The sequence below is a fragment of the Triticum urartu genome, chromosome 4A (genome assembly GCF_056163025.1).
Source record: "Triticum urartu cultivar PI428250 chromosome 4A, HENAU_Tu73, whole genome shotgun sequence".
NCBI classification, from domain to species: Eukaryota; Viridiplantae; Streptophyta; class Magnoliopsida; order Poales; family Poaceae; genus Triticum; species Triticum urartu.
Genome location: NC_141876.1, coordinates 267124210 through 267137689, shown reverse-complemented (window position 1 = coordinate 267137689; position 13480 = coordinate 267124210). Strand labels below are relative to the sequence as shown.

Sequence of the window (13480 nt, the reverse complement as noted above, 5' to 3'; positions counted from 1 at the left end):
TATCTTTTATAATGGAGTAACCGATGCTTCCAGAGACCACCTGGATAGTTGTGTTGGTTGTGTTTTCAGGAAAAGAACTGTTGAGCAAGCTGAATAGCTATTGAATAATATATTGAGTAATGAAAATGATTGGACAGTTCCTGAACCAATTCCGAAGAAAAGGGGTATTCTATTTCTCAGTCCTGAAGATATGCAAGAGCCAAAGAAATCTTTGAAAGAAAAAGGTATTAAAGCTGAAGATGTTAAAAATTTACCGCCTATTGAAGAAGTACATGGTCTTGATAACCCAACACAGGTAGTAGAGGTAAACTCTCTCAGTAGATTTGAAGAGGGTGATATTCCTTATAATAAGTTTGCTAGTCAATGCTTGGATGAGTTTGATGATTTTATTGCTAAACAAGATGTAACACCCCGTATGTAACCTGCCATATTTGTATTCCAACTGTTGCCATTTCTGGCACTAAGTTATGTTATTTCCTCGTTGTCGGGTTTTTGTCTTCGTATTGTTTTGTCTTTGTCATGCATCTCATATCATGTCATCATGTGCATTGCATTTGTATACGTGTTCGTCTCATGCATCCGAGCTTTTTCCCCGTTGTCCGTTTTGCATTCCAGCGCTCCTATGTCCTCCGGTGTCCCTTTCTACCTCTTTTCGTGTGCGGGTATTAAACGTTCTTGGGTTGGACCGAGACATGCCAAGCGGCCTTGGTTTACTACCGGTAGACCATCTGTCAAGTTTCGTGCCATTTGGACTTCGTTTGATACTCCAACAGTTAACCGAGGGACCGAGAAGGCCTTGTGTGTGTTGCAGCCCAACACCCCTCCAAAGTGGCCCAAAACCCACCTAAACCTCCTCCATCATCTAGGCTGTTCGATCACGATCGCGCGGCCGAAAACCGTGCTCAATTTGGAGCCTCCTAGCTCCTCCTACCTATAAAAAGGGCCACTCCCCGAAAATTCCGAATCAAATCCACCCCTAACCTAGCCCCCTTCCTCTCCGCGCGGCCGGACACGTCCGGTCCGGCCGGACACGCCGCCGCCGCCAATCTTACGCTGCCAAGTGGCACGCCAGCCTCCTCCCGCGCCGCTGCCCACCGAGCCCGCGGAGAGCCCGCGGAGCCCATCATGCCGCCCGCCTCCCTGCCCGCGCGCCGCCCGAGTGCCCTGCTGCCTTCGCCGCCCGTCCCCGCCGCTGGTGAGCTCCGCCGTGGCGAGCCCCCTCACTGCCCGAGCCGGCCCCGTCACCGCCCCCTAGCTCCGCCGTCGTCGTCCCCAACTCCGGCGCTGACTCCGGCCGCCGTCCCCCGCATCGGCCACCGCCTCCTCCCTTGCGCCGGCGAGCAGCTTCCGCAACTCCGGCCGGCGAACCTTGGGAAGCCTGTGCTACAGTGCCCCGGCCGATCTAGATCTGGATCCAACGGTATCGGTTGACCTAATTTTGCCCTAATCTCAGATATTTTTGCATAATTTCGACATGCCATAACTCTGCATCCGTAGCTCCGTTTTGGGCATGTAGCATATCGAAATGTTCGCCTCGACGAGTACTTAATTTCATCTCATTGCATCATCTTCATTTGAGCTCATCTTGATGCCCTAAATGCTGTTGGAAGAGTGCTAGTTTCAGATTCATATCAGTAAGTGCACTTTTGTCATTTTTGCCATGATTGATGTGTGCCTCCTATGAACTTGAGTCCTACATGAGTTTTGAAGTATGCCATGCCTTCTTTAAAGGGGTGTATGCCATGTATTTTTGTGATCTTTGTGGTGACTAGCACAAGCATGCAAAGTAGCCCTCTCAATGTTGCTGATTTCAGGGACTTAGGAATATTCTAAGTCTTTGTCCTGTCATTATTTTTATGCCATGTGTTCTTGTTGCTACAGTGTGATCCATGCCTCTTTTGAGCATGATCAGTAAGGATGTTTTGTAGATGTTGTGGTGCTCTATCCATCCTTGTCTTTGGTTGCATTTATGGAGCACCCTAGCTTGAGTCAATTGAGCTCTACTTTTGCTATAAAATGGTCCTGGCAGAATGTTTACGTGTTAAGCATTTTTGCCGAGCTTGTTGTTGTTGATCCATGCATGCTATGTTGTTGTTCTTGCCATGTCTACCTTCTACGCCATGTCTACTTGCTGGGTGTATGCTTAGTTTATCATGCAATGCCTTGTGGTGAGTGCATCGAGCTTGTAAACATGCCTACTTAATATCTGTTTTGCCATGTTCCAGTTTTCTGCTAAGTCTGAATCTGTTAACAATAACTAGATGACCCATCGCGCCGATGGCGCAAAGGCCGGCATCAAGCCAAGTATTATAAGAGTGGTGATAGGAAAACTCAGACACAGATTGAAATAATGAGTACTTTGCGCCGATGGCGCAAAGGGCGAGAGAAACCTAGCATTGAAAACCATGCACGTAAGAATATTTAGACACTGATTGGAAGATAAGTAAATAGATACTAAGGTATAATGTTGATACACAACGTTACAATTTATGGTATCTTATTTACATTGTTTTTAGTAAGCAAGCTACATAAGTAGAGATGCATCATATAGATAGGTCTGGTCATCTCTCTTTACGATGAGTGATATACGCAGTGATGAACATCAGGTAGAATCATCGTTGCAAGTGTCATCGGTATCGAAAATGACTTCATTGTCTAAGCAACTCTTCATGGTGGGTGTGTTCGGTGGGCTGCCAATGCCAAAAGCAAAAATGCCTTCCATATCATCATCCAGTCCCCAATAATACCCTTTTTTATAGAATGTCGTTTGATTGTGATTGTATCATTGAGGAGCTCTACAACATATCTTATTTGCGATAGAGTATGGTTAAAATCGATGTCTTCGGGTGTTGATCCTGTTATGAAGTTGGTATCTCCTATATGGTAAAGTTCTTTCACTGTCATGCGATCCCCACCCGGAATACTGCACCAACTGCTGCTTAGATAGTCCATTATTACTTATTTTCTTTAAGCTCCTGTTTTAGAGATTTATTTTTTTGTTGAACTAGCTGGAACTTATCATAGTTGAAGTCTTGCACCACTTTGTTGTAAGAGACTTCCATAAACCTAATAGCTTCATTTTCCAGCCGATCTTCAGCTTCTTCGAGATTTTCGTAGACATAGATGGATATTGATTTCCTTCAAAGTTCATTGCTTAGTTGGTGCTTAGATGGACATAACTGAATGGTTGCGTCGACACCAACATTCCTTTACTTTCTGTGTTGAGTACACTACGATTTGGAAGGCCAATCTGTTGCATCATAGCATCCAAAAGCATTTTTGTTGGTATCCTAACTTGTTCCAACACTTTTGACCCGTTGCACAGCTAATCCAAAAAGCAAGAGCGAACCAAGAATTCAAACCATGCAAATAAGAGTGGTTTAGAGATTGATAATAAAATCCTTAAAGCATAAAGAGATAGATACTTAGGTATAATTTTTATAGAGAACGTTATATATTACTCCCTCTGTTCCTAAATATAAGATGCTTTGACAGTTCAAATGACCACATCGACTAAGTAGCTCTTCATGGTAGGTGTGTCCAGTGGGCTGTCATTGGTGAACACACGAATCCATATGACCGAACTTGTTGTCTAAGCTCTCAAAATATCTTCGGATTGTAAAGTGTATCGTCAAGGTGCTCTACAATATATCTTACTTACGTTGTCTTCAGTTGATTCCAAAATGAAACTGGTATAGATTGTACTGAAACGCATTAAAAAGTGTTGAATATATTAGCATCAAAGTAAGTTAGTATGTAGCAAGCATAAAAGTCTTCTCACTGATTATCTTTAACCATCATGTAACACAATCACCTAAATCACTAAACTCCCTGGGGTTAAAACTCCTGGGAATGACTATTTCTGACATCAGTTTTGACACTTTCCTCACATGTTTTTTTAAAAGCACTCGTCCCTCCCAAGTGCGATGGCCCGTTTTTTTGAATAGTTCGAATTCCTTACCACATGTGTCATGCGGTTCAATGGCCCATTTTGTTGGAGTGTGAAGTTTCTATGCTTGGGCACCATGGTGCCCTTAAAAGAATGCAAAAACCATATTTAAAAGTAAAAAAATTGAAAATAATTATGTGGAAACTTCCATGTATTCACTATGGATCCATGGAATTTTGTTTCTAAAAGAAATGTAATTTGAAAGATATACAAAAAAACAAAATTCCATCCCATTTGAAAATTCATATTTGTCGTTTTTTACACTACGTGGGAAAGCAAAATGTTATAATTTTTTGCACATATATAGTATATATGTGTGTGTGCGTGTTTACAAAAGGTTTCAAATTTTTTTGAGCTGTAAAAAATGATTTTTTTAACAGGCACCATGGTGCCCGTGCACATCTGGCAATATTCGGTTTGTTGGAAGTGCGGAGGAGTGGCGCTCGAGCGCGTTTAGTGGTTGTGGTTAAATGGACAGTTGTAAATTCAGGTGCAATGATTGCTCTGCATGTTCATTTGTCTAACAGATTTAAGATTAATTAAGAAAGGATGATTTTAAATCCCAAGTTTCAAATTGTTTATGTTCATGTTAGCGATGCAAAACAAGGCCTATCCTAGTAGATTTGGGACGATAACATTTCATAATTTGCAAAATAAGAAATTTTCATGTTTGTTGTCCAAATGATGATTACATTTAAATATTTGCAAATTAGGATTTGTTCATGTTCACCATGCAAAAAAGTGCGACTACATTTTACAATTTGAAAATTGGGATTTGTTCATGTTGGCCATGCAAAAAATGCTCTAGCACATCGTAAGTTTTCTAGTAGGTTGGGATTAATTAGACCTAATACAAAAATCAAATACGGGATGCATAGGAGAGGCTGACGTGGGATGGACACTTTTGAGTGAGAGCAAGCGAGCTCGGGTACTCTTCGGAGTTTCCGATCTTGTTGGCCGTTTCTTTAAGCGGTGTAGTGCAAAGTGGCATGGGGATAGGAGGACGGCGCGCAGCACGTGTCGCTCCTCTGCTCTGTCGTCTCTTCGTTGCTTCTCCCCCTCCGATCTTGAAATCCCAGCGCATGGTGGCTGGCACCTCTCCCCTCTTTCTCTTTCCCGCCCCATGTTTTCCAGCCTCCGCTGATGCGCACCGTTGTTAGGGAGCAAGAGGGGCCCCACCTCCTGTGTTGTGGCGCTGCCCAACGGCAGGCCTGGACACTCGAGCCGACCGCCTGTTGCCAGCGTCGGCTTGAGAGGACGCCACCTCCTCTCCTCTCCTCTCCAATCGGGATCTCGGACCTCACCAGCAGAGCCCTCATTTTCAGGGAAGGCAGCCATCGCAAGCGATTGAGGATGCCTCCCGACAAGCATGCTCGTGGTTTCCCACATCCCAGCAGTGCGTGGGAGCCGGTGTCTTTGGGCAGAGGTGCCGGCGACCTCACGGTCTTGTCGGCGACTCCACCGTCACAAGTATATCTGCAGGTATGGTAGCTTCTGCACCCCCTGTCTTCTTTCATAGTGATTTTTTTGTTGCAAAAAACAGACAAAACATGCTTGAGATTTCAGTAAAACGGATTTTGTTTTACTATGTTTGCTCTAAAAAATTGTTCTGACCATTTCAGTGGGGATCTTCATTGCTTCTTCAGGCTGGGGAGGCTGCTCTACGCCGGGTCCTTTTCTGCTTCCTCTGTTGTGTCTTTTGGGGTAGCACGGTATGGCATTTCTTTTCTTCTATGAGGATTTATCTTGCTTCTTATCCAGTTTGTGTGGTGATGATGTGGCATTGGATTGTCGGTGGTGATGTTTCTGTCAGTAGGCTGTGGTGGTGTCTTTCGATTCCATCAAAAGGTTTTAGTGGTGATATTGTTTTTGTTGTTAGTTATTTTGGTGAGTATGGTCTGGTTATGAGTTGCAGGCCTTCGTCTCGGTCAGAGGAAGGGCGCGTTCTTGATCTGGTCGAACCTGGTGTGCACGGCAAGGCAGCTCTGTATGGAGGGAGAGGCAATTTGGGGACGACTTGTTGATGAGTAGAATTTACTAAGAAATTAGATGAAATACATATATATTTGATGCAATGCTCTGTTCGGTATCTAAATGCTCAAGTTGGAAAGTTGTGTCAGCTTGACAATTGTCAAATCCCTGCTGGAAAAGTACCACATTGATTTGAAGCTAATTGGCCACCTTGTGGTTGGTAGCGAGACAGTGATAGACAAAAGAAAATCCATCAAAACGTGGCTGATGCAATTTTGTTAGGTAAATCATGGAATAGCATCCCACATATATTCACCCTCTAAACCTTGATCTTGATGAATTCACGTTTTCCAGTTCTTTTAGTTGTTTGTTAGTTCAGTCTCAGTCGCACTCACTCAGTCACTACCGTTGACACTTGTCACAAATACAGGAATGTACTAATACTGACATTGAGGAAGTTTGACTCTAGTAATGCATGTTATGGTGGAACAACCTCCCTCTTTGTGTAACTTCGATGGAAAGTCGATGTTGGGATGAACGTTACGGCCTTGTAGTTTGCACAGATAGCACGGTTAGTCACCCAATATGGCCATCCAACTGTTGCACTAAGTGGATCCAGTTTCTCTTCTTTTTGTCTCCGTGCAACACTCATTTGCTGTCCCATATTATGTTCAGGTTTATGCAGAGGGGTCAACTCGGCCTATGGGTGGACCTGCTACAGTTTCTATGCTTATTGGTCCAAATGCATCTATTTCTTTCGAAAGCAAATATAGAGCTTCTCACATGACTCATGTTTATGATCTCTACAAGCCTCATCTTGCAAGTGAATATCCGATTAGGGTTCTATCACTTGTTTTTGTTTGTTTGTTTTAGGCATCTAAATAAACAATTTTCTCAACCAGATACCATTTTTGCCTATTTCATAGTATTATATCATCTGTACACATTATAGCTAGGTTGTTAATGGGAAACTTTCTCAAACATGCGATTGAAGACCATATAGTTCCTAATAAAAAAGAAGCCTCATATAGTTTGTCTATATATAATTCCTAATAAAAAAACCCTCATATGCAGGTTGGGGACAGAGGTGTGTGGTTGCTGAGTTAACTGGGTTGTTTTGAACTTTTGATAAGAAAAATCCACAGTCGCCATGCTACTATGTCCTTTTTAAGTGGCCTGAATTCGCTCGTGCTTGGTGCAGCGAGATGCATGGCGCTGTGGGAGTTGTGGCAGACATGGACAGATGAATTCACATGATCTTGAGATTGCATGGAACCCTATGTTGTTGACACATAAGGTGTATGATCTCGACCTCACTGAACCCTGTCTTGGTAAATTTATCAGTTCCTTACATCTGTCTGTGTAACTTCGAACCCAGTTTAGACATACCCAGTTTCATAGGGCACACGAGTAAGGAAAAGCAATTGATGCTGTTAAGAAGCATTGGGGAAAGTATGTATATTGCCTGGAATCTCACATGTCTCTTATTTCAATTGCTTGTATGATAAAATTACTGCGTGGAGATTTTGCTTTTGCAGTTTGCCTAGTTTAATGCTCTATTCATTTACTTTGTAGCTCATAACACTTCTGTTGAAACTACTTGTGAGCGGATGTTTACGCCATTAATGTCGACCATTATATTGGAGGATTTAAAGTAGGAAATATACTATCATGTTTAAATAAATTCTCATCTTGTTTGTTTCAAGAACCTAAGTGTTGTTACAGAATAACATATTAGCTAATCTCAATTTCTTAGGGTGACACCTGTTGCACTAATTGACATTGTTGATAGCATAACAAAAGAAGCTTGAACTAATATTAAGTTTTGCAAATGAGAAGAGGAGCATGAGGGAATATTATGTGACATGTGAGTATCTTCTCTCTATGTAACTACATCATTGGTAATTTGTATTCTTTCACTATTTGTCATACAGTTCCACCAAATGTCACAAGTACCTAATACAAACCAAGGGCTTCCTTTAATAGCTATAAGTTTTACATCACCGAGAAACAAATTCTACAATAATGTTGGTAAGCATCATATTCACATGCCACAGCCAAAAAGAGCAAGCACATAGTATTCTAAGAATGGCCCATAAAACTAAGCGATGTAGCAGAGGAAGGTGGCAAACCTTAATCACAACACGACATCCGCTAGCTACTGATGGATTGAACAATACCTGGAAGAAGAACATAGCAATACACACATCAAAAGGAGGCCAATACATGGACTGGATCAAATGCATATCCTACCGGAAAAGAAACAATAGTTGGAGGTTCGCCATCATGCAAGGAGGTTGATAACAACTTCTTGTCAGATTTTATTGGCCACCGCAGAAATAAATAGAAATCGTAACATCCCCACGATTGATAACAGGAAATAATAACTTACCTTCAAATCTCAGAGAGAGTGGCACACACAGAGAGTGAGAGAGAGAGGGAGACTTAGACACCATTCATCGCAGCAAAAATGAATACCCTTTGAAATTATATCCCAAAATCTCGGCGCAGCCAATATAAATATACAACTGTCAGATATTAGAAAATGGTAATATAGGTGTGCTAATGCCTAAAGTGCCAGAACAAATCATGCTCATATTAACATGAGCACATCACAACACAGACATGCATAAACACATCGCAAATTTCTGAAGAAAAGGGTCGGGGTGTCACAAGACCACTTGATTTTCATTGGAAAGACTTCTGGTCATGTGTCACCTAAAAGTATATACATGCAAGAACGTTTTCTCTCTTGATCTTAGAAACATCTACCTGCCTAGAAAGATGCTAGAAGCATGATCCAAGCGAGAGGAAAAGTATTTTTTTCTAAGAAGCTACAGAGAGAGAGAAGTAAGCCAGTGATCCTCGCCTAGCTAGTGCACACACACACACACACACACACATCAAGCCAACACACCATAAACGCAGCAGCAGCACGCAAGCCACAAATAGGCGTGTGGCGCAGCGCACGGGGAAGATAGAGACACAACCAATAGAGTGAGGAGCAGATAGCCACGCTTGCCGTCGAGCCATTCACACTAAAAGGGATAAAAGAGTAGGACGCTTCTATTCTCAAACCTTCCCATCATAGGGAGTAATTATCAAATAGAGAAACAAAAGGAAAGGAAAAGCAAGAAGTTCCCTTCCTCCATCCATTTTTTATTTTCTTTCACTTATATACATCAGACTAACACACAAGCACTTCAACTATTATAAACATAATTCCCAATTCAAGAACATGGTTGAATATTAGAGCACCACATACTACTCTTCGTAAAGTAAAACCGGGCATGCCAAGTCATGGCTGACAGACGAAGCTCAGGAAGGATTCGATTGTGCTATTAGTCAGTAGGTACATTATAGAGCTTGTTCATGCTAAGAACATCTGTTATTAGATTCTTATAACCACACTTCATTTTTCTATTTTCTAAATTAAAATAAGCGATCTCACTACAGTAGAAAATAAACACATATATAGCTGACATAATTACCTCGCGAAGCTATTAGCAAGGTAGTTGCAAAATATTGTGCTATCCTAATCATATTGCCAAATTACAATTGACCGATTCTAGTCTAGGTTTTAAATTTCAAAAGGGGGAACAACTCACCATGCTCTTTGATTTCTTCTTGGACCCATGTTTCCTATCACCAGTCCCCTCCCTACCGCACGAATCCTCATTGATCTATGCAAATCTTTAAACGAAAGCATCCAAATAGCCAATATGTATCTTCAAAATAGAAAAATCAAATTCATAAAAGCTATCTAATTGATGGAAGGAGCTTTATTTTATAATGGATTCACTCTATCAGGCAAACTATGATGTTTTGGCATCCACGGTCGAAACATCAATATAAGATTCAAATATTTAGACATGACAGTGAGTCATGAGGTCATAAAAAGAAGAGTTTTTCTCAATCATTTATGTGGGACAAAGTACATAGTAGATATGCTTAATAATAAGTTAACAAAGATGACACCCAATGACTCAAACACTAAAGCTTTGGCTTCACCATAACAAATTAATCTTTGCCATGTACAGTCTAGCCCTCAATACCTAGCATCTCATTTTACAATGGAACTCTCTTTTCCCTTGGCAAGCAGCAGTAATGTAGTAGTAGCACTTCTTTCTCGTGTACTCTGTTGGACAGAACAAATATTAGATGCTGAAAAATCATGTTACACATGAAGCCAAATAAGCATTTTTGCATAAACCAAAAGGATAAACTCACCCTGGGGTAGACTGCAATCATCTGATAATCACATCAATCTTGTATAATCTATTCAAACAGATTTGTCGGTCAAAATATGACAATTAGCGTGCACCATGTAGCTTTATTAAGGGTATTGTTCAATGCCGGGCTGCAAAGTATAAACACGCGTTACTGCATTTAAATCTATGCTGCTAAAAAATAAGTGGTAAGAATTATGAAAATATATAACACACTTTGCCATGGATTGCAAAAACTAAAAAAGAAAAGGATGCCCAGTATGGACTCTTCTATATGTGCACCTTATATTTCCTACATGAAGAAGAATAAGAGATGAACCACTAACCTGTCAAGCAGTCAAGCGAACCTGATGGTACTGATCTCTTGCCATCGAGGCCAATGCGCTTGACTTGGCGCTGCGTGCTACTGCCTTCACGCCGCAAGACTTTCTTACTCTTGGTGTCCTCTCCCTCGAATGCAATGAATAGCAGGTACATACACCATAGAGAATATGTAAGTAACTGAACATATGACATATCCTTCATCAATTCTTAAATAAAAACTAAATTTCAGGTTTTCTCACTGTCTCATAGCCTTCTCTTCAATCCTTGCGTCTCACAATGAGTTTTCCTCTCCCTCCAATGCAATGAACAACAAGTGCATACACCATAGAGAGAATGTTAGCAACTGAACATATGACACGTCCTTCATCAATTCTTAAAAAAACTGAAAATGAAGCTCTTCTCATTGGCTCATAGCCTTCTCTTCAATCCGTGCTTCTCACAAAGTGTTTTCAGATTCACAAATAACCAAGGAGGCAACCAACAACATATAGTAGCACATAGCAGCAACACAAGTAGAGTTAGGCGAAGCAGCAGCCAAGCCTGGCAGCAGCAGAACCCACAGCAAACACATCTACCACCATAAATTCAAAAGAGAGAGGGGGAGGAGGAAAGAGCTCACCTGCCTGTAGAGACAAGAATGGCTTGAGGAGTAGGGTTGTGGATGACAGGTGGCTGGGCGGGCTCATCTTTAAGCAGTTTCCATTGCTGGCCACAAAAGCTTCATCTGGAGACTGAAATCATAAAAGTTGTGTGCATAAAGATGAAGATAAAATCACTCTAAGCAAGATGAGAACGAAAAATTGAAAAGCTCATTGTACCTATTAAACTAAGGAAAGGAATGGCCTTTATTGAACTAACATACTGTACCTAAGAGACTGAGAATCAGGGACAACCATTATTAAACTAAAAAATTGATCAAATTGGGCATTTAGAATTCCTCCTAGATATGGTGAGCAGCAGAGGTCCGATATGTTTCGAGCCCAGTAAAATATGCATGCTTTCACATGTTTCAGACATATTTAATATCTTCTATGTGTATGCATACATAGAAACAAGAATGTCTAAATATACAGGCGTGCATGGAAAGACAAGGACCAGATTCTTTCCTGAATGTCTAAATGAACACACAAGAATGTTGCGCTGGTCAAATCGCCCACCTCGTGTCGTTGCTGCCCGCACTATCGGCATTGATGTACATGTACTCCACGACTGTGTTGTTGCCTCTGGTAATCAGCACATGAGCTATTGGCATCAAATTAGGAATCATTGTATATGGTTTTTCAAACTATAAGCCTATAAAAAAGCAAATACATCAAGACCTAACATAACAGCCAACAGTTGCAACCATAGCCTAAGTTAGAGAAAGAACAACCTAGCCAGACCATACCTGCAAGCCAATGGCGGCCATGATGAACAAGGGCTGACCACCCCTTCTCCCCTGCAGCTCCACCCCAGTGCGATGGGAGCGCTATCCCGCTGCTTCTTGCCCCGGTCACCGGCCACGCTACTCCTTCACCCCACCACCGGCCTCCCCTGCTCCTCAACCTCCACCGTCAAGACCTAGCTGCGACGCTACTCCTCAATTTTGCCGCGCCGCCCCTCTTCTCCTGCGGGATGTGACCCTTCTCTTTGAGGAGAAGTCGGCACGCGGGAGGATCCAGTGGTAGGAGAGGAGGAGAGGCAGCGCTGGGCAGAGGAGGAGGAGAAGGGGCGCGGCGACGGCGGTGGTTGTGAGGAGGAGAGGAGAAACGAGGCATGGGGTCTGGGGGATCGAGGATGTGAGGGGATTGCAGCTAGGTTTTCGCCCGATTCCACAACGCGTAGAACGGACGGGGCCCTGAGGTTTCTTCTCAATGTAACTTCAAAACGGCCCCGCGAGGAAAGGAGCCCCACACGTCATCCGCTGCAGCATGAAAGATCAATGTTCAAAGAAACTAACCGTGGGATTTTTGACAGCAATGTAAAATCGGGCCAGCGAGGCAGATCGTGCGGCCAGAATGCATGCACGCCGCGAATGCCCCTAGAATGGCGGGTACTCTAGCGGGCTTTATATGTTCAATTGCTATGTTCACATGGTTGCCATTGTATTTTCTGATCCCTTTTGGCTCATGGTTAGTAAGAGACTTTTGTTGTATGCTTTGAGTAGCTTCCTACCATGCCTTTCTTTGCCATGATATCTTCCTGTAGCATGTTGTTACCTTGCTCTAAACATTGCTTCCTGATGTTAAATTCCTGACTTGATGTTATTTTCACTAAGTCTGTAACCTGATATCTTTTGCACTTTTCCATGCTTGTTTGAACCAACTATTGAGTGAATTCGCCATAGCTCAGTGTTCATCTTTTGTTAAGAATCTTGAGTGGATCCCTTCCATGTATTTTGTTGCTATGTTAGTGCAGTAGCATGTTGTTCTTGATGCATTTAGATGGCCTCGTGCTGTTAATCATAGACCGGTGCCATATTTGTTTTGCTTGTTATTTCCAAACCGTGCATCCGATTCCGGTGATCTTTATATCGATTACGACTGAAATCAACTCCTCTTTCCAGTGGCACTCTTGGTTTTCCAATTTGAGGCCAGGTTCAATCTTTCCTTTCCAAAACATGCATATGCATCGCATACCACATCCCGCATATCATGCCATGTTTTGCATCATGTTGTTTGTGCATTGCACATGGTTGATTGTGTTTCCCTTTGCTTGTGTTCTTGCTTGGGTAGAGCCGGGAGACGAGTACGTGATCGAGGAGCTCATTCAGTACGCTTATGAGGATCAAGCTAACGTTAACTCAGAGAACTTTGCAGGCAAGATGACCATACCCTCGAAATCACTTCTATCTTCGCTTGCTAGATGCTTGCTCTTTTGCTATGCCTATGCTATGATACCTACCACTTTCTTATCATGCCTCTCATATTGCCATGTCAGACCTCTAACCCACCTCGTCCTAGCAAACTGTTGTTTGGCTATGTTACCGCTTTGCTCAGCCCCTCTTATAGCGTTGCTAGTTGCAGGT

At 42.4% G+C, this 13480-nt stretch overlaps 1 long non-coding RNA gene across 1 annotated transcript; it reads right to left on the bottom strand.

Annotated features, from left to right (window-relative positions):
* Positions 1-9474: 9474 nt before the first annotated feature.
* LOC147975559 (uncharacterized) lies at positions 9475-11185 on the bottom strand. The gene is made up of 3 exons (XR_015602053.1): positions 10476-11185; positions 10151-10280; positions 9475-10058 (listed from the first exon to the last, which is right to left on the bottom strand). It is a non-coding gene; the product is annotated as an uncharacterized LOC147975559 (long non-coding RNA).
* Between the last annotated feature and the right edge of the window lie 2295 nt (positions 11186-13480).